Here is a 22962-nt window from a genome sequence, read left to right as displayed (position 1 = left end):
ATAATAATAAAAAGAAAAGAAACTAAACTCCCTTACACCTAACAAAGTGCATGCAATGGTACTGAAGAAAAACTGACACAGAAAAATAGAAGTAAAAACAAAAAATGGACACTTTACCAAAGAAGAAACAGAATGACTAATTAGCATAATAAGTGACATCTATCTTCATTTGCAAAATCAAACAATGAGATTTACTTTTCTGTTATTAGATTACAATTTTTAAAAATAATATGAAAATGAAAATGTGGGGGAAACTAGGTCCCTAATAAATTGGTATAAAATAAAATATAAAGAGTGTGTGGGCATTCCGTATGTACTTGTAATTCACATTAGCATATAAAAGTGACTCTGCAATTTATAGTTTTAAAGAAGTTTGTGATACGTTTTTCATTCTTGACTTTTTTGACCACAGGCCCTTTTGTTAAGTAAGATATGTTAATATCCTATAAGGCAATTATATACATGCTGTTTTAATCAATGAATTAGTTAAGAAATGTGACTCCATGGGTCTGCCTATACCAGAACAAGTGCCTACTAAGAAGGAATAATAAAAACAAGTCATTTGAAAGAGGGCAAAAGCTTTTTATATAGATTTATAACTCCTGAAGCATAATTAGCTTGTCTTTCAGCTGTTTCCCTTGTATCAAAATTTAGTTATTTTCAATAACATGCAAATTAAGATGCCATGAGATGACATAAATAGATTAGAATTAATTCATATAAAGTTCCCAGTTTCTCTTAAAACCATTGTCATAAGGTTTCCAAGTATGAAAATCATGTGCCCAATTGCCTTTTAGGATAAACCCTGATATTTGCTATTTTTACAGGAAATTAGTGGAAATATTTTAGTTGCCAACATTTTAGTTGCCAACTCTCACAGAAAAATAGCTTCTATCTCTGTGTTATTAACCATATTACATTGGAATATGTAAAAAATCCTAACTTCTAAGAATTTGCGCATAATAGTAGAAACTGACTTTTAGGTGAAACAATTTTGGAGTTATTTACTAGTTTGATCACAGAATAAATATGCTGTTACAAGATATGTCAGCAGGAGGTGAATTGACAATGGCCATTTCATGCCTAATAATAATGCCATTTGAGCTCATCAGCAGAAATAGGGTAATATGTAAATTTTACTGTTTCACAGAGCTGATCTCATCTAAATGCAGAAAACCCTAGTTGTATACCTTGTCTCTTTTTCTGAACTTTAATCAATGTGTTTTAATTCTCCAGACAGAGCTGACTGATTCAGCGGACCTGGTTTATACCTTTTCCTCTCCTTGAGATGCTTGGGTGGCAATTCAATGAGGGAACTGGGGAGAGTCTGTGCTATTATATCATGACTAAAAACCGTGCAATCTGTCAACAGTTGCTTCCTACCTCCAAATACAGACACCTACTCCGACACACACAACTCTTTCACCACAATCCCCAACACAAAATCGCTGCTCAACTTTTTATGGACAGCCTGCAGGGTGCTTTCCGGTGATTTTTTTTTTTTTAATAACACTTGTCCTTTGATTTTCATTTTACCAGTTTTCACTTAGCTAACATATGGGGTAATGAGAAGGCAGCACACAGTGGGGTTTGTAGCAGAATCCGCTTTAGAAATGGCCTCATTTACCCTGCACTCTTGAATATAATCGGCTCAGTGGATGCTCGTTTCCATAATTGTAAAATATTTGACTTATCATTCTATGCCCCCAGAACTATATAGAATCCTTTCTATTTTAAGTATGGCACCCAATTTGGAGCAGTGGGGGCTCCAGAATTTGTTATGAAGAAGACTAGGGGACATCATCTGGTTAGGAGGAATGGGTCAGACAGATGAAATAGCTATAGAATTTACCTGGACTTTATTTTCATAACAACACACTCATTTAAGAGTGGGAATTGAGACCGTGGTGAAGTGAGGACACCTTCAGCCTTTTTTGGGCACCAAGAAGGTTAAGAAATCTTCTTACTTCGGCAGTTCGTCATGCACTCGGCATTGCCTACTTTTCTGACCTGAAGTTCAGTTGGCAGTTGTTAGGGGCCCATATTCCTGTCTTAGGATGTGGTCATCCTATAGTTCCTTAGACAGAATTGAAAGCCTGACCCAGCTAATTCTGCTGGCCGGTTGAGTTCCCAAGACCCTCTTCCACTGTACTGTCTTTAGTTCTTTCATAAAGAGGCACAGAACAATATAAAAACTCTTGTTTGTTAAACCTCTGAAGATACTATCTTCCTTCCTTTTTCATCATTCTTTCTTCTTCATGATCCTCTCCTCTTCTGTTGATCTGATGCTTGTTTGTCCTGTGTTTCATTCTTGAACAGAGCCGATTAGAGCAGAGTATTGTGAAGAGAAAGAAGAGGAAAGGAGTTGTCTTTCTCATTTCTTTTTTCATAATTCCTTTTTATTTGCAATAGAATGCTCTATTCTGGTTGCAGACTCCAGGAAGAGTGGATGAGCAGGAGCCATCTCTAGTTTATTCATTGCCCATAATGAATTTCCAGTCTCAAATGGAGCTTCTTGCCCTTTGGTCAGCAAGCTTTGGCTTCGTGTTTTTCCTCCGACTCTGTCTACCCTCTAAAAGGATCTGTGCAAAATAAGGAATACTGCTCAGCATGACTTACAGATAGTAAACTTTACTAGGGAACCCGGGGGTTGATCTTTCCCTGGAAACCTGCTCTTTAAAAGTTTTGCTGTGTTTTATTGGAAAGCCATAGAGTTCGTACTTGTTCCTCTAGATATAATCTTTCTCTAAATAACCACCCAATAATGTGTGGTTAGAGATGAGTGACAGGATGTAATGAGAACATTTGTTTGCTCCACCACTGGATTTTCTTTCCTAAGGAAGAAATATAAAACTAAATAATTCGTCTAACATGACTGACTCCCACACTATTGATTATAGCCGTTGTCATCAATTTGCTGCCCCACCGTCCACCCTACGGGTATTATTGACAGATTGTGGTATTATTTGCTGCCAGGATTCCATTTTTTAAAGTAAGTATAAACAACATAAGAAAAATTTTAGCACATCAGAGAGTCACTCTCCTCTTGAAAATCACATAAGCTGCATCTCTGGTTTTTAATTAATCAGATGCCAAAAGTTGATCCTAAAATTTCAAACAGGATCAAAATGAGTGGTAAACAAGTAATTACACAGAGGAAGAGAAGAAAGTTATCAGAATTTTTTTTTTTTTTTTTTTTGAGACAGGGTCTCGCTTTGTCACCCAGACTGGAGTGCAGTGATGTGATCACAACTCACTTCAGTCTCGACTTCCCAGAATAAAGTGATCCTCCAGCCTTCTAAGCAGCTGGGACCACAGGGACACACCACCACGCCTGACTTTTTTTTTTTTTCTGGAAAGGCAAGGTCTTCCTATGTTGCCCAGACTGTGTCAAACTCCTGGGCTCAGGCTCTCCTCCCAACTTGGCCTCCCAGTGTGTTGGGGTTACAGTCGTGAGCCACTGCACACAACCAGAATGAATTTCTTTATGATTTAAGGCCAATGCCAGAGGAATCAAATTTGATCCTTTTTATTTGAAAAAAATGTAAATTAAATTATATATTTATTAATTATAAGATAGCAACAATCTGTTTTATTATAGGGCCAGGCTTCTAGATTTAGAAAAAAAGCCAAGCTCTAAAAATTACTTTTTGCAATTAGATCTTTAGTTTAATATTTAGAAATTACATTGAAGAGTTTTCTTTTTCTCTTCAGAAGTCTAAGGTAATTATATCTATCCAACTTAAATAGGTAGTATAGTAAAAAGTTATGCAATGTGACAATGTACCAGTCTGCAGAAAGTACAACTAGAAAAAATGCTCTTATATAATATATCAAAAAGATCCTCTAAAATACAAACAAAAGGAGTACCAGTGGGTCCCTCCTACTTTAAAAAGATGTTTTAATATGCTGTCTATTCTAAGTTACAGAAATAATCAGAATATGCATAATTTATAATTTCTGATTTTCTTAGAGCTGAGTACATGGTTTATAAATGTAAGCTTCTCACAATGTATTCTAATATTTGTGACAAATTATTTTCTTACCCACAAAATTATCACTAAGGTACAATTTCAGCAATCTCAACTGAAGATGATTTAGGAATTTAAAGAGATCACAAAACCATCACCTCAACAAGAACAACAAACCCAGGGTGTTATTTACTCCCAGCTCTTGCCCCGAGGGTGGTCAGGTTAGGGTAGTAGTACTGGTTTCTGTGCTTCCACAGCTGAAGAATTGTCTTACAGTCTGCTATGGTTTAAATGTGTCTGCCCTAACACATGTGTTAGAAACTTAATCTCTACTGCAACAGTGTTGGGGGGTGGAAACTAATGAAAAGCGATTAGGCCCATGAGGGCTCCACCCTCACCAGTGGATTAATGCTATTACCTTGGGAGTTGGCTGATTTCAGGAGTTGGTTAGTTATGAATGGATGAGTTTGGCCCCCTTGTATCTTTTGCCCTCTCTTTGCCCTTCTGCCATGGGATGACGCTGCAGACACTTGTCAAACGCCAGACCCTCAATTTTGGACTTCCCAGCCTCCCGAATTGTAAACAATAAATTTCTGTTCATGATAAATTACCCAGTCTCAGGTGTTTTGTTATAAGAAGCACAAAACAAACTGAGACACGATCTTAACATATTCCATAATATATATTTATACTATATATTTATATTATATATATTTATATTAAACATATATAATATATATTTCCATTTATATATTTGTCATCCCCCTCAAGATGAGAGGGGCCTATGATGTCTAATTTTTATTATTTTCATAACCAAGCATAGTATTTAACGTATAGTAGATGATACCATTTGGCTGTGTCCCCACCCAAATCTCATCTTGAATTTCAGTTGCCATAATTCCCATGTGTCGTGGGAGGGACCTGGTGGGAGGTAATTGAATCACAGGGGCAGTTACCTCCATGCTGTTCTCGTGATAGTGAGTGAGTTCTCACAATATCTGATAGTTTTATAAGGGGCTTTTCCCCCACTTCACTGTGCACTTCTCCTTCCTGCCACCCTGTGAAGAAGGTGCCTTTCCTCCTCTTCACCTTCCACCATGATTGTAAGTTTCCTGAGGTTTCCCCAACCATGTGGAACTGTGAGTCAATTAAACCTCTTTCCTTTATAAATTACCCAGTCTCAGGTATTTCCTTATAGCAATGTGAGAATGGTCCAATACACTGGACAATGAGTAAACCCTAATTAAATTGACTACAATGAAAACTGCCCACCTTCTATGATATAGACTTTTAAAATAAAATAACTGAAATAGTTTATCTGTTACCCTTCTCTGCATTATCATAGGAATAGCCAAAAACACACACCCTGCATTGGCTCTTCATATTACACAGGTTCATTCTGAATTCTGCTGCTGAAATCCAGCTAGTTCTCCCTTAGAGAACAAAATACATTCTGAATTACTTAACAAATTATATGTTGCCCACCTGGCAAGTTTCGCCCCGTTACTTAGCATTTGTACAGCATTTTTGATTTGCTAAGTGCTTTAAAAATAATTTTTATTCTCTTGGCTATCACGCCTTCTGATGAGTAACCATATTTCAAATGTACTTTATTGCCTTCTGATTGCCTCTTTACATCACTAAGGAGGAGAAATAAGGATGTAGTGGGATATCCTTGCACAGTATTCATTTGAGAGTTTTATTCAGAGTTTTAATATTTCAACTAAGTGGAAAACTTTGGAATAAATAGTCTCCTGTGAAGTAAATAACCATTACTTTCCTAAAATTTAGATTTATTATTATGCTTGTGAAACTATTGAGTCTTCTCCAGGGTACTCAATTTTCTAAAGCTAACTTTTTGCTGAATCAGATATGTCAATAAATCACTGATCTGTGGATAACTTTTTGGGTTCCGTACCATTTTTTTCTCTTATTTTATATCACATTATGGATGCTGGGTCTCTTGAGATAATTGTATTTCATTTTTAACTAAAGCAACAACAACAACAACAAAGTAAAACAAAACACCTAGGTGTATAGAGTCTATGTTTGGGTTTTGTTGGGTTCTCTATAAGTACACTATTTCAGAAATATAGCAGCTATGAATCACAATGCCTTTAGCATGTTTTCAGCATCGTTTGCTTATATACACTCAGATAACATACTAATATATCCCAAGAATTCAGAAGCAGTAAATGACACAATATTAGAAACTGAAAATGCAAACCAATAACCAGTATAAATTGTTGTTTGTACAATACAACATTATTCACCATTATTCTCAATCATAAACCACTCAGGCTGTGTAGGGCATTTAACTTATTAGAAGCAACACATTGATTCATAACCTGCCTCAATTCTATTCTCTTGTCTTCATTTTTTCCCTGTTACCAATGCTCATTTAAATCTCTAAAATCATTTAATATTCAATACAAGAACTACACACTTCAGGAACCTACCACAAGGATTGTAATCCCACAGATGTTTCCAGGAGTGTGGGGGAAAGAAAAAAAAAAAGGCTACAATAAGATTTAGGTTTGAATCCTGGCTTAACTGTTTCCTACTACTGTAGTAGGAGTAGGCACATCATTTATTTCACTTCATTTCAGTTTCTGCATTTGTAAAAATACAATAAAATTGTACCTATTTCTCAAGTTTACAATTATCCTAATATAAAATAATTCAAGAAAAAGTAACATCGAAAGTTATAACATGTGAATTGTTTTTAAATTTCCACATGCTACTTCTGCACTTGGAGTCTATACGTATCACCCAGCAGTCAAGTAACATGTTGTATGCTATTTTTCTTAATTCCTGGAATAGACTGCAGTCTTGGTGAAGCTGAAACACGTGTACAGCAATTTTATTGTGTTCTGCATGGTGTAGTACTGTGCTAGTCACATGCCGGCGCAAATAACATTTAATTGTAGATAGACTTGTGTTTTTTGTCTTATTTATTCAGCTAAATTAACAAATGAATTGAACTTGATGAATCTCATTTATCATTTCATTGTCTCTTTTCTTCAAAAATAAGACATTTATGTTATTTGTTGAAGAGAGTTTCTTTTTGGAACAAAATACTGGAGGAGGTAAATAAACAAAATGGCCATACTTTCTTATGATGGAAATCAAGTAGTGCTTTAGAATAAAAATCATTGAAGAGAAAATCAATGAGAAAAACTGAAAGTGGGTAGGAGTTTAGCCAAGAAAGAAAATAGGAAAATTTGTAAATGTCCTGCCCAAGACAATTTCAAGTTCCTGCTACACTGAGATGGATTAGGAAGCTGTAGAAAAACTATGGGCTTTGGTGACCATCACACCACATTCTTGCTTTGAGACCTTGGCATAAACTCTCTGATTACAAGTTTTCTCATCTATAAAACAGAGCATAATAACCTCAACGGAGCGTAAGAGTAAAGAATAATTTTAGCAGTAATTAATCTTTTCAAACAGCAAGCTCTCTGATTGATTCTCTAACTTCAGTGAATCCCCTCTAAAACATTAAATAGTTTTAGAAAGAGTGAACTAGAATGAACACTTAGGAACAGGTAATTAACTGAGATAATTAAGCAGATATTCAGGGTCTTGGCTTTTCCTTCATGATTAACTGAAAATCAAATCTTTATCTCCTACTTATGTGGCATGTCATAAGAAAAAGAAAAACGCTTCCTAATACTAAATAAACCATGCAGCCATCTGTGAAAATTTCATGTAATAAAATTTTTAACTTTCTATAAAACTATTAGGTTAGACCCTTTATAAAAATTAATTCAAAATAGGTCATAGACCTAAATGTAAAATGCAAAGCTATGAAACTCCTAAAAGACAACATAGGAGAAATTCTAGATGACCTTGGATTTTGCAGTGACATTTTAGAATATGACACCAAAGGCAGGCACAATCCATGAAAGAAAGAATTGATAAGTTGGACTTTATTAAATCTTAAAACTTCTGCTCTTCCAAAGCCTCTGTCAAGAGACTGGCAAAACAAGCTGCAGACTGGGAGAAAATATTTGCAAGATACACACATGGTAAAGAACTGGTATCCAAAATACACAAAGAACTCTTAAAAAGCTCAACAATAAGAAAACAAAAACGCTGATTTAAAAATAGACAAAAGATCTGAACAGACACTCACACACACACAAAATACAGATGGCAAATAAGCATAAGACAGCATGCTCCCCATCCCATGTCATCAGAGAACCACAAATTATAACCACGAGATATCAGCACTCATCAGTTAGAAGATGGAATCCAGAATACTGACACCACCCAATACTGGGGAGGATATGGAAAAACAGGAACTCTCATTCACTGCTGGTTGGAATGCAAAATGGTACAGAAAATTTGAAAGACCGTTTGGCAGCTTCCTTCAAAATGTAACATGTTCTCATCATATGATACAACCATCATACTCTTTGGTATTTACACACATCAGTTGAAAACATACATACTCCTGCTCATTAAGGTCCACAGCAGCTTTAGTCATAATTTCCAAAATTTGGAAGCAATGAAGATGTCCTTCAAGAAGTACATGGATAAATAAACTGCGGTACAATTAAAATATTTAGAACTAAAAAGAACAGCTATCAATGCCCTGAAAAGGCCTGAAGGAAATTGAAATACACATTAATAAGTAAAAGAAACCAATCAGAAAAGGGTACATATTGTGTGATTTCATCTATATAGCATTCTGGAAAGAACAAAACTATGGAGACAGTAAAAAAAGACGGTGGTTACTAGGGGATGGGGGTGAGAAAAAGAGGATTAGCTGAAGCACAGAAGATTTTAGGATAGGGAGACTATTCTGCACGATCCTACAATGACAAATACAGAACATTATACATTTGTCCAAACTCAAAAAATGTACAACACACAGAGTGAACCCTAACGTACAGTATGGACTTTGGGTTGTAATGTGTCATTGTAGGTTTACTGAGTAGAACAATTACACCTCTTGTGGGGAATATTGAAATGGAGGGTGAAGGCAGGGGATATATGGGAACTCTGTACTTAATTGCTTGATTTTGCTACAAACCTAAAACTGTTCTAAAAAATAAAGTTTATTTTAAAAAAAAAACAAACTCTGTGGGACATCCACAGAGGCACAAAGAAGCATACTTTGTTAGTGACTTTTAAGACAATTGTTAAACTAGTGATGCTGAAAGTTAACATTTGAGCTTGAGTGTGATGAAGAAGACACGACCAGATGCAGGCAGATTCTTAAGGTTCTACGAGGCTCTTCCAGTTTCCGTTTGTAAACATGAAACTTATTTCCTTAACCTTCCTGTGTCCAACCTTCTTTGTACCTGACCTCCAACTCTTGGCAGGCATTTGAAACTAGTTTTCAAATTCCTCATTTCCATACTCATCCTAACCTGATTCCAGTTCATGCTATCTCCTTTCCTTTTTGCTGTGGTTCTACTTCCTGACAATATCTTGTCTCTGTTTAACTCAGAGAATACCCTGATACAAATCCCGTCCACTCCCTTGGCAAAAATCAAACTGTGCAACTGTGTACTCAGATGGTGCTGACCTATTTTCTCAAAAGGACTAAATTTACAATACTTCCAGATACTTACAGGTTTACATTTTATTTTAAAAAAGAACTGTTTACAGTATTTTATAATATAAAATGGCTCTTTATAATCTGTTAAGATATACTGCAGAACTGTTGGAAAATTATATATTGTACAGTTTATATTATCTATATGTGTCTAAAATTACAACCAATTAATAGAAACAACAGGAGCCTCAATGAGAAATACACACATTCACACACACATGCATGATGGTTTTTCTTTCTTCCTTCCACTGAGATCTGGGCAAGAGCTCATTTATTTAATACTTAACTTTGGAAAGACCAGCTAGAAAAAAAAATGTTAGACATTCAATAAGTATGCTAGGTATTAGGTTTTCCCTGAAAAGTGACTGGTAGTATTCATATGCATATTAAGAAGATGCCCCGCTTTGACTCAATTGTCAAGAAATCTAGGCTTCTCAGTTCACCTTGGAAAAACCATAAAGCAGAAATCCGTGAACACATAGCTCAGTGTCTCATTTGATGACTGTGACAGTGACTGCTTATACTTTTATGTGAAGCAGTTTCTTTACTGCCCATCCTTATCACCGCAAATTAAGAATAAGAACATAAAGGTTTTTCTTTTGTCAAGCATGCCATGCTTCTAGAATGTGCCCCCTTGCTATTTAAATACGATCATTAGCAAATAGAGAATAAGTGATAACCAGTTTGAAAAACTTCAAGAAAAGGCACCTTGTTTTTATTTGCTCCTTGTATCAGGCAGGGTTCTCTAGAAGGACAGAACTAATGGAATATATATGTATACACGTTTTCTCGCAGGTTAAGGAACAAGGAGAGCCAGTCTGAGTTCCAAAACTAAAGAACTTGAAGTCTGATGTTCCAAGGGCAGGAAGCATCCAGCATGGGAGAAAGCTGTAGGCTGGGAAGCTAGGGCAGTCTCTCTCTTCACATTTTTCTGCCTGCTTTATATTGCAGATGCACTGGCAGCTGATTAGATTGTCCCCACCCAAATTAAGGGTAGGTCTGCCTTTCCCAGCCCACTGACTCAAATGTTAATCTCCTCTGGCAACACCCTCGCAGACACACCCAGGATCAATCCAATCAAGTTGTATCCTTCAATCCAATCAAGTTGACACTATTAACCATCACACTCCTGAATGTTCTTCATAAACCTGGTGAAAACGATGGAAAACTTAAGTTGCATCCTGCTGCTAGCAACAGAAAACCACAGCCCAAGCCAGTGTAAACAATGAGAAAATTGTGTTATCTCATATAACAAGAAGTCCTGAAAAGAGAAGTTCCAGGCTTGATGGCCCAAGTGCTTAAGCTTAAAGCCATCATCAAGACCCTGATTTCTCTTCATCCTTCTACACGTCTGCTTGGATCTCAGCTCAGTTTTTCATGGTCATGAGTGGGATGCCAGATTTCCAGTGTTCACCTGCCTACATCACAACAGTTAGCAGAGACAGAATATCTTCCTGTGTGATTTTGTTCTCAGGGAAGTGTTTTGAGGGAAGAATTGACAGAAATTATGTTCTTTGACCATTTCTAAATCATTCACTGGCAAGGGAAATGAGATTGCCATGACTAACACAGGAACACATGTGAAGAAGGTAGGTTTTGGAATCAATCAATATCTTTTCCTAGAAATACATCCTGCAGTTGCAACTGAGAAGCAAATTATAATGAACAATTGAGCTATGTCTCTTAACTGTTCTTTACCAAATTCCATTAATTATACATATTCTTTTTATGTTTGGTTTCAAATACTAAATGCTAAAATCCTTTATTTTGAAAACAATCTTATTTAAGTATACAAAAAAAGTAGATATGCCATAAACCCTTTTTACAATTCAGTACATTGTAATTCAATAACTCATAAATAAAATACTTCATCTAGGGTTTGGTGTAAGAATCCTGCCTCCAGTCATGAATTTCAAAATAACAAATATTGTTTTATTTAGGTTAGTGCAATCTACTGTAACAATTAGCTCTTAAGTGTATAATGTGAAAGAAACAAATAGCAGTTTATTCTTTGCTCAGCGAATCGCACCCCCAAGCCATCTTCAGTTTGCAAGTTCTCTGTGGAGATTCTCTCTCTTGCAGCCAGCTGAATAGGAACATAGCACAATGGAAACTCATGGGCCAGGCTTGGCGATAGCACGCTTTCCCTGATATCCCGTTGGCTATGACTCAATGACAGGGTCACTGCTAGCCATCGGGTAGTGGCTGAGGAGAAAACCTGGTTTTGTAACAGTGAGAGGAGAACAATGATATTATGGGCTCTTTGACTCAAATGCATCACGTCCTACATGGATGACCATGTTTAACTTTCATAACCACAACGTATAAATATGATGAATACCCCATATTGCATATGAGAAAAAGAACACACTCAAAGAGATTAGTCAAAATATTTTGCAGGAAGCAGTTCAGCCTGGATCAAAATTTCCAAATCATATCCTTTTTATGTTACATCATTTGGTTATGTGAGGAGAAATAAACCTTTGTCATTTGTACCTCAAGATTCTTCGCGAGAAGCTCTCTCAACCTTCCAGTGTACTTTGCTTCAGCCAATTTTTAGCGGCCAGCGTCTTCGCCTCTGTGCGGGAGGGCTCATCCCCCAACCTCAGAACCGCAGCAAGAGGCCCTGCCAGGGGTGCGAGGAAATAAGAACCCCCACGTAGCTCCTCCTCACTAGCTCCTCTCGAGAGGGGGAACCCAGCTATCCCGACTCCTTTCCCCTCAGCAGGATGCTTCTAAGGCTCCTGTTTTGCATCATTTCCCAGAATTACCTGGCAGAATTAAGCCTCCATCACCCACCGTGATTGAAGCCTCCATATGCACTGTTTCTTAATTGTCTCCCCTTCCTGTGTCACTCCCACATTTACCTATCGGCATTCTCAGAACTTTCCACACACAGCTTCTAGGAGAACCACAGCTAAGACTAAATCTCAGAAACAGAATTTTGAACTAAAAAAAAAAAAGCTAGTTGCAGAAAAATGCATAAAGTATCATACCATTAGAAAAGGAATGAGGCATGCAGAACTAAATAAAATTATTTTGTAGGGATACACACATATGGGATAAATCATTCAAAAAAGAGTGAATAATACACCCACATTTCAGGACAGTGGTGACCTGCAGAAAGGGCAGGTGAAGCCATCAGCTTCAGAGGACACAGGGCTTCAGTGATATTGCGAGTGTTCTAGCTCCTTTATAGGTAGAGAGTGAATTGAGTTTATCATTGTGGATTAATTTACAAGTGGACTAGCATATATTCATTCATATAAAGGGAATAAAAATATTTTTAAATGAACACATTTAGTAAAGGACATTAAAAAATCCCAATGGGCTAAAGGAAATGTGTAAAATAGGGAGGAGTTTAAATCCCTGAATTCTAGGGCGGGTATAGTGACTTCTGGCTGCATCTCTAACTTAACATGGAGGCTGTCAAAGGAGAGACTGATGGCATCAGGAGTGCCTAGATGTGCCTGCTTGACTAAGGCTGTTAGAAAAAGTACAGATGCCCCATTGTATTTTAATGTCAGGTAAGCAAAGAGTACTTTTGTATAATTATGTCCCTAGTATGTCCCTCTCACTTTAGTCTGGTGATGTCCATTTTAGTTGCTTATTTTAGTAAAGTGGGATATATATGTATATGTGTGTATATTTATTTTATGTATGTTTTATATACATAATACATATATTTTATATATAATATATATTTGTATGTTCTTAATGTATTCAAATATTATGTCAGATACACTTATGCTAAAATATTATTTTTTAATGGCCTGAAATTCAAATGTATCTGGGTCTCCTGTTTCATTTTCCTTAAAGGCATTAATTACATAGAGATATCATGAAAAACTTATAAGACACAGAGATTGAGGGTTTAATTCCAAACATAGAAGCCAGAGGATTGAAGTTGTAAGCACATTATAAAAATTTTAAAATGATCATCACCATCAAGAATTTTTCATTAGAAATTTTATGTTTGGCTTCAAAAATATGAAGCTTTGGGTTTAAAGCACATATTAATCTTTAAGACAAAAATGTAAAACAGTAGTATATGTGGTTGAGTAAAGAAAACGATCATAGTTTATTTCGGGGCTCACGACCCCTCAGAGGGGAGCTCCTCTACCACAGAGACCCTGTATATCCCTGTATATTTCATTTAGATTTTTCCAAATCTCTCTGCTTTCCTACATTGTACTTCAATTGCAAACACAAAAGTGGTGTTTAAAGATTTCCTAGCCACGTAAGCTTCATTCTTGAACATACAAATGAATCTGTCTTTACGGCCCAGCTTTGGTTTTTCAGGAACATACTCTTATCAACAGAAGAGGTGTTGGAATTCCAGGAGATAATACAAGAGAATGTAGGACATATGGTAGATAATGCATAACTACATTCTTTCACTTGTTCTCACAATGCCCTTCTTTTGCAGATAATGTGATTACAGTATGAGAAGACTGAGTCCAACAGAAATATTATGGAATTTGTGCACAGTCCTACAGTTAGTAAGCGGTGAAGCCAGAATGTGATGCTTGGCCTCCCAAGTCCACACTGTTAGCCACTTCTGCCAGCAGCACCAGCCCAAACGGCGCAACTTTCTGAACATGACCACCTAGAACTATACTGAAATTTGGGCAAAGTTCTCCAGAAAAGCCACACACTTGTCGCTTCCTTAGAGCAGAAATGGGGTATGGTTGAAAGTTGCAAACACACTATGGTTAAATTCCTTTTTCTCACTTTGGCAAAGGAAAGAACAGGAATATTTCAGCCCATCCCTTTAGCCTCACCTCACCATGAGTATAATCACCTGCATCCATTTTCCAGAGACATGGTGCATTGATCTGATCCCTCCCCTACAAACACATACATACTGAACTACATATTATAGCTATCTCACATTCTGGGATAAATGAAAAAAATCTCCGGTGAAAATTTGCATCATAAGACTTGATCAAATGTATGCTGTCCTGTGGTGTATGTTCAGGACATATGTTATTCTTTTGGGTTGCCCAGAATGTGAATCCCATTCCCACGTTTTGGAACCTGTGTGCTGTGGTAGCCTGGGTAATAGATAGGAAGCCTGTCCCATGAAGAAGACAAAAATCTATTTCCCGGCTATCCCATCTTTGCAGCTTGTGTACACATGTGACCATACGACCTGGCCCTCCCAAACAGATGTACTTCTGCCAGATTTAACTAGAATCAGAATTGAATCCTGCTGGCGAGGATTGTGGCAGTGACAGCAGCCATGTAACTCTACTTGCCACAGGTAACGGTGATTAAAAATCCAGCAACTGCACCCAATATCAAGAATGAGTGGTATTAGTGGTTAAAGTGGTATTGCCTGTGGCCTTGATGGAAACAATTGTGCAGCATGATTTAGAAACTGCTCTGGCTCTGCAGTACCCAAGGCTGATCTCCAGTCCTTTCAGGGCACTCTGACAATCCCAAGGTCCTTTATAAGTTGGGTTTTGTTTAAATCAGCCAGAGTGGGTCACAGTTGTCAGCAATTAAGAATACTTACTGGCAGAATATGGGAATCATAAGGCTTGAAATTCATTTAAAACACTTCTCTACACATGAACCTATTGGAACTTTATAAGAAGTAATCTGCAAACCACCTGTAGACACTTTTATAAGTTAGGAATTCAAAATTTAATAGAGGAAAATTTATCAAATATAATGTCACAGTGAAAAATATTAGATATACAAGAAAATAAAGTACCAGGAAGAAAATTATGTGGAAGCAACCATTAAAGAATTGTGATTCAAGAATAAGAAAAATAGGAGAATATAAAATAGGTCAAAAAGGCATGTTTATAATAATTAAGGAGATTTAAGAAGGAATGGGAACCAGTGAAAAGCCATAGCCTAATGGAACAAAGAGCAAGCATATTTGAAGAACAATCATATGTAACTTTTACTAAAATAAGTGTTTTAATTTAGAACAGTTTTAGATGTACAGAAAAATTACAAAAGTAGTTAAGTTTTCATAGAACCACACACTCAGCTTCCTATACTATTAATGTATTGCAATAATGTGCTACAATGGTTACAATAAATAGACTAATATCAGTATATTATTATTAACTAAAGTTCTCATTTTATTCATGTTTCCTTCCTTTTTACATAACATCCTTTTGCTGTGCCAGGATCTCATCCTAGCTACCACATTACATTTGCTTGTTATGTCTCCTTAGGCTCAGCTGTAATTCTTACCCATGTTAAGTTTTCTTATGACAAAAACAAAAACAAAAATACTGTTGGAGGTGATAGATGTATTAATTGCCTTGATTATAGCTAGAATTTATGAGTATATCCATATACCCAGACTCATTAAATTGTACACATTAAATATATGCTGTCTTTTGTATATCAATTATACCTCAATAAAGCTATTTTGTTTAAAGAAAGATTTAAGTATTTAACTACATGAGGTAGCCTTGTCGTGTGTCTATTCACCTACACTGAAAAACGTTTCCCAGAATTCTCCCTCTTCTATGTTTCCCATTAGCATGGGCCACACATACAATTTTTTGAGTGAGATTTGCAGGGTGGAAGTAAAGGCATAGCATTTGTAGCTCACACACTGTGCCGCTGGTCTGCTAACTAAGCTCATTGGCCGGAGGCAGCATCTGGGCCTACACATGGCCTTACACAGCTTGACTTTTGCATCTGAGCCTCCTGGGCCAATGTCTCAATACCTTCAAGGGTCCTGACTTCTGAAATGACACTCGTAACACAAGGTGAACACCAGAAGAACTAACACAGGTGAAAGTCACTCCTGGGAGCTTCAGCTGTTCTTGTGGACTCCACCACCTCCCATTCATGTTCTCTTCCAAAGTGCCTACCCTGCGAACTTCAGTAAACTTCAAGCTCCAACACCAGATGTGAAGACAACAGCCTTAGAAGGACTGCCTAGCTAGCTTACCCAGTTCCAACAAATCCTTGTAACAAATCTCTCTGTGTGCGTATTAGTCTGCTCTCACGCTGCTATGAAGAGATATCCAAGACTGGCTAATTTATAAAGGAAAGAGGTTTGACTCACAGTTCTGCATGGGTGGGAAGGCCTCAGGAAACTTACAATCATGACGAAGGCAAAAGAGAAGCAGGCACCTTCTTCACGGGGCGGCAGGACAGAGGGAGGGCAAGCAGGGCCGGACGCTTGTAAAACCGTCAGATCTTGCGAGACTCACTCACTCTCACGAGAATAGCGTAGGGAAAAACTGGCCCCGTGGTTCAATTACCTCCACCTGGTCCTGGCCTTGGCGCCTGGGGATTACGGGGATTACAGTTCGAGGTGAGATTTGGATGGGAACACAGAGCTAAACAATATTAGCGTGTGTTTGTATATATGCATTTAGATATGTATCTTCTGGTGTTTTTACCTCTCTGATTGAACCCTGCTAAAACAGAGTTTGCTACTGAGAGCGGTTCCAGAGAAACAGAATATTAACAATATATTCTATGCATTGGTTCTGGGATTTCTGGAACTGGTTCTTTGATCTAATTAAATTTAAAGGCACAAATGATCTAGTTTTCAGTGCAGTGGGCCATTAGTAATCCATGCATGCAGTGTCAGCACCGTTTAGACAATCACACCAGCGTCCGTAAGAGTCAAGGCTCCAGGTGACCAAGTATTTGCTGTCTTAGGATATTTTGGTGAAAAAAATAAGTAAAATTGGATGGATTTATTGCTGCTGTAAGTGGAGAACTTGGGAAAAGAAAATGAGATCTTCTTTTGTTGAAGTTGGGTTAGTGAATTGAGAGTGAATGAAATCCTGAAAACTGGCATGAGAACATGTGGAGAGATTCTGATTAAAGTGGGCACCTCAAACACCGAGTCCCACCAAGATCCCTTTGTTGGCAGAAGCAGCTTTCTCAACTCTGTGAAGAAGTTTGTCCTCCTTGGCCATAAACACCTGTAGTGACCTTCCTGGAGGTAGTTGCCAACGGGCCCAAATTTTGAAAATTTAAGTATGACCCATGAGGAGGTATAAGGCCAACTGAAAGAATGGCATGATTTTGCCCATTCATATTGACTGAAACCTAAGGATTTGTATCAAAATATAAATAACTCTTAAAACCTAATAAGTAAAGGATAATCTGGTTTTTTAAATGGGCAAAGAATCTGAATAGAAACTTATCTAAAGAAGACATGCCAGTGGCAACAGGCACATAAGAAGATACTGAAATTATTAGTCACTAAGGAAATGCATATCAAAACCACAGACAACATATTATACCCTTTAAGATGATTAAAAGAAAAGAGACAAACAATAAGTTTTGACAAGGATTTGAATACATTGGAACCTTCATACAGAATAGGTTAGTGGTTGCCTAGGGCTGGTTGATGAGGGATGAGGAATATAAAGAAAAGGGAGTGACTGCTAATGGGCACAGGGTTCCTTTTGATGTGATGAAAATATCATAAAATTAGGTAGTGCTACAGTTACATAAGTATGTGAATATATATAAACGAAACAACACTGTGCAATTTAAAAGGTTAAATTTTATGGTATATGAATAAAGCTGTCTTTCAATAAAGCTGTCTAAATAAAGGTTTAGGGATGATGGAATATTAATGTGGATTTATCATGTATGACCTGATCTGGAAAGACCTAGAAGACATATCTTTCCTCACAGATGTGAGAAAAACAACTCAAGGGGGGAAGCTGCAGCATTTTTGAAGAGTTCTCTCTTCTGTAAGTCAGAAATCACAAGGAAACTGCTACAATGAACTGGGCTCTCTACCCAATAGAAGGAATGGGATTCCAGGATGGGGGAAGCTGTTGGGAGCTGTTAGAGCAAGATGATCCTTTCTTTCCCCTCTGGAGTTTTAATATTTGAGTCTGACAGATAAACCAACAATAGGGCAATTAACAGGAAAAAGGCAAACACATTTATTATGCGCACGGGGGCATCACAGGAAGGTGAGGACTCAATAACAACAGAATTTGGAAGGCTATGTGCCCTTCTTCATAGGGAGAAGGAGTAGAGAATGAAGACAAGTTAGAGGGGGAGAAAATAACTTTTAGAGCAGATGAGTGGGCCTGGAAAACAGACAACCATCTGGTAGAAAGTCATCTGGGCTCTGGGTGTGGTGTCAACTGTAGTCTTCTTTCCGCGATATGCATCGGTCTCACCCTGTTGATAAGACATCTGGGGAAGGGATTCACAACAATTGACTACGTTCTGGAGGATCCGGCCTTTAGTAGATGGGAACACTTCAGGGAAAGCCTATCCCTGCATTTGCTGTTCCCCAGGAGCTCTCCTTTTGAAGTCCAAAGCGGCATATTTAAGGGGATTATTAATATTTCCTGAGCTTCAACAGAGCCAAGTGAGGGTACTTAGTCACTGAAGACAAGGTGAGTTACTGGAAAGGCCAATTGTATAATGTCTGCTAGTCAAACTAGAACTGAAACTGATGCGCAGTCCGGTGAAATTTTACTTGACCCGATTAATCGGAAAAGCTATAGTCTTGAACTGAAGTCTGAGTTGAATAACCAAATTAGAGTCATGTCCTTCAATTAATTTCCATTTCACACACTCAAAGCCTCTGAAATGGCTGCCCTGTGCCCAAATTCTTACCCCTGAGACAGAGTGAAGAAAGCCTGAAGCCATCCCATTGAAAACAGGATACTGCTGCATAGCAAAACAAAAACAATGTACATCTGCAAATCATCTTCTTTGTGGTCCCACCCAAGGACACACACTATTTACCATAATGACAGCTTTGGGTGGGGAAAAATGATCAGATCTTGAGGAATTACAGGATTTATTTCATGGTTTTAAACTGACAATACTTCCTGTGGTCACTGGTCAGAGTAGGAAACTGTAGCTGTCAGATAACTGATGGAGGCTTGGCTGGAGTCTGCCTCACAGTGGGCCACCTTCTGATTACTTTCCTAGCACCAGAATGGGTAGAGCATCTGCAAAGAACTCGCAGAATTTCCGCATGTACCTGACAATGGAATGGAAAGAGAGCAAAATGGAAGTCGCTGGAACAGCCCCTGCCTTTGATAATAGTAAACCAAAGGTAGCACACATTCCTGGAGTGCAGAGATTGTTGCCACCATCAAGGACTCGAAAGATGCAGGGGTGAGGGGTTCCATTCTATTCGGCTATTTTGCCTGTGTAGATAGCAGATGGATATTGGAGAATGAAAGCCGATTATTGAAAATTTAATCAGGTGAGGATTCCAATTGCAGCTGTTGTTCCAAATGTGGCTTTGCCAGAGGAAATTCAGACATCCCCTTGTATCTGGCATGTGACGATGGACCTGGTGAGTACTTTTTCTCTCTATACCAGGAAAACTTGCAAGCCGAATCCAGCCTGCAGCCTGTTTTTGAAGAGGGGCAAACTTGCAATCCAAATCCAGCCTGTAGCCTATTTTTGAAGAGGTCTCAAGCTAAGAAAGGTTTTTGCATTTTTAAAGAGCTAAAACAAACAAACGTAGACTGTATGACAGAATCTCTTTGTGGGACCCAAAGACTAAATTATTTATTGCCTGTCTCTTTATAAAAACAAGTTTGCTGACCCCTTGTGGTGCTTTAGAGAAAATATTTTTGTATCTGAACAAATTTTGCTGAACCAGAACCAGGACTAAACGCAAGTCTCAGGAAATAATTTTTGACTGCTTACGTAAAACTCCAGAGCGCTCTATCTCCTGGAGGTGTTTTTCTTCGTGTCAGAAGGGCGTGGAGACCTGGGCTGGAGACACGGAGTTGCAGAGCTGAAGACAGTGGTGTTATCTTCCCCTGGTGAGATGGATTTATATTCTAAAGGGTTGGAGATAAAACTCAGGGTCCTCCTGAAGAAGCAAAAGTTCTCTCCCTTCTTTGAGGAAAGAAGCTGGATGGCATGCACAGAAGCACCTGGACTCTGCAGGATTTTCACCTGAAATATAAATACCTTATGTGTAGGATGGCTTCAGGCTTCCATCACGCTGCCCCAGGGATAGGAATTTGGGTACAGGGCAACCATGAAATTGTTTACTGTAAAGTAAATAATGATTAATCCACTCTACTCCAGAGACCTTATGGATGCATTTAGTATAAAATTAATAAATATGAATATTAAAAACTTAAAATTTCTGCTTTATACTTCTTAGTGAAGATCATAAGCAAGTGTCTGCTTTAAGCTGAAAAACTCAGCAATATGTCCGTCCGGATTTTCTCAGTTCTTCAGTCCCATACCAGAATCGAGCCCAAGGGAACGTCACTGTCCTTCAGGAATTTATCCATTCTTCAGTCCCGTACTGTCCTTCACTGTCCTTCAGGGATTTCTCAATTCTTCAGTCCCATACCAGAATCGAGCCCAAGGGAACGTCACTGTCCTTCTGTAATTTATCCGTTCTTCAGTCCCATACTGTCCCTCACTGTCCTTTAGGGATTTCTTAATTCTTCAGTCCCATACTGTCCTCCACTGTCCTTCGGGGACTTCTCAGTCACATACCAGAATCTAGCCCAAGAGGACTTTTATGGATTTATTCCTTCTCTGAGTGTCACACTGGTGTATTGCATTGATAATACGCTGATCATATCAGTTTGCTAGGGGTGCCATAACAGGGTATCATGGAGAGTGGCTTAAACAACAGACATTTTGTTTTCTCACAATTCTGGAGGGTAAAAGGCCAAGATCAAGGTGTTGGCAGAGCTGGTTTCTTCTGCGGTCTCTCTCCATGGCTTGTAGATACTACTTTCTTCTAGTGTCTTCAAAATGGTATTCCCTCTGGAACAAATTTCTTCTTCCATCAGGACACTAGTCACACTGGATTAGGGCCCATGCTAATGACTTCATTTTAACTTAATTTCCTCTTTCAAGGTTCTATCTCCAAATATAGTCATGTTCTGAAGTACTGGGAATTAGGACTCCAACACACGAATTTGATGGTGGGGACGGGGCCGTAATTCGGCCCATAACACAGACTAAACCTGCTGGGCAGGTAGTCACAACTACCCTAGACACATTGGTGAGACACTGCAAGCCAGAGGACAGAAAATGAAAAGAAGTCCTCCAAAAATTTAGAGGCCTTTCATCTTGGTGAAGTCACTGATGGTCCAATGGTCTGGGACATATCAAGATACTACTTCTAGTAGTGGTGAAGGTCAAGTTGTGGAATCTGTTCCCAATCACTAAGAAAGATGTATCAATGTCTGATAAATTTCATCAGATGCTGGAGACAACATGTACCTCGTCTGGGCCTATTACTTCAACTCATTTGCTAAGTGAACTAAACACTTGCCACTTTGGAGTGGGGTCCAGAATAAGGGAAGGTTCTACAGTAGTGCGGGCTCTGCATGCACCGTCAGACCCCGCAAATGTGATGTGTTTATCTAGGTGGCAGATTGAGATGCTGGTTGGTGCTTTGGGCAAGTTGATAAGAGAATCACAGTGAAAACACTCAGGATTCTGGAGCAAAGCCATATTGTCTTCTGCAGGTGTCTATTGACCTTTGGAGAAACAGCTTTCGGTCTTACCAGCTGACTGCTTGAACTCGGACCACCAACTTGCCATGTGAGCTGAGTTTTTCATCATGACGAGGTGTTGGCTGATCCAGTAAGCCATAAATTTGGACATGTACAGCAGCACTTTATTGTTAAATGGAAGAGATATGTATGGGATTGGGCTTGATGAGGTCTGCAGGGAATAAGTAAATTGCATGAGGAAGTACCCTAGATGCCTCTCACCTGTACTTCTGATACACTACCTTCTCCCTGTCAGGACAGCCTCATGAGGAGGTCTCTATGATGTGTTGTCTTGGGAAGAAAAACTGTGGTCATTTCTGCCTATGGAATTCATTTCACTTCAAATAAGTATAGCATGCAATTAATTCGTCTCACTGTTAGTCTTCCCCATCCTCCTGAAGCAGCCAGCTTGATTGAAGAGTAGAATGGCATTTGGAAGACTCCAGTACGGTCCCAGCCTAGGCTGGGCCCTATCTACCCAGATGGTAACTGTCTGCAGGGCTTGGAGAAAATATGTATCGGGATCTAATAGAAAGTACTATTTCTCCCATAATAAGAATTCATGGGTCTGAGAATCAAGGGGTGAAATGAAAGGAACCTCCTTTCATTATTCTTCCTAGTAATCCACAAACAAAATTTTTCCTTCCAGTCTCTGCCCCCTTAGGCTCTGCTGGTCTAGATCTCTTATTCCAAAGGGAGAAACCCTTCCACCAAGCACCACTTGGTCACTTAGTGTTCCTCATGTCACTAAATCAATAAGCAAAGAAGGGGTTGCTGCACTGGCTAGGGCATTTGATCCAGATTAATAAGCAGAAATCAAGTGGCTTCTATATAACGGGAGTGAGGAGAGGTTGTCTGGAATGCAGTGTGTCCTCTGAGTTGCCTCTTAGCTTTCAGATTTTCTGTAACTAAGGTCAATGGAAAATTATAACAACCTGATTAAAACAGAACCTTT

Source organism: Mandrillus leucophaeus, unplaced genomic scaffold (assembly GCF_000951045.1).
Source record: "Mandrillus leucophaeus isolate KB7577 unplaced genomic scaffold, Mleu.le_1.0 Scaffold84, whole genome shotgun sequence".
NCBI classification, from domain to species: Eukaryota; Metazoa; Chordata; class Mammalia; order Primates; family Cercopithecidae; genus Mandrillus; species Mandrillus leucophaeus.
Note: the sequence above shows the minus strand (reverse complement) of the source record.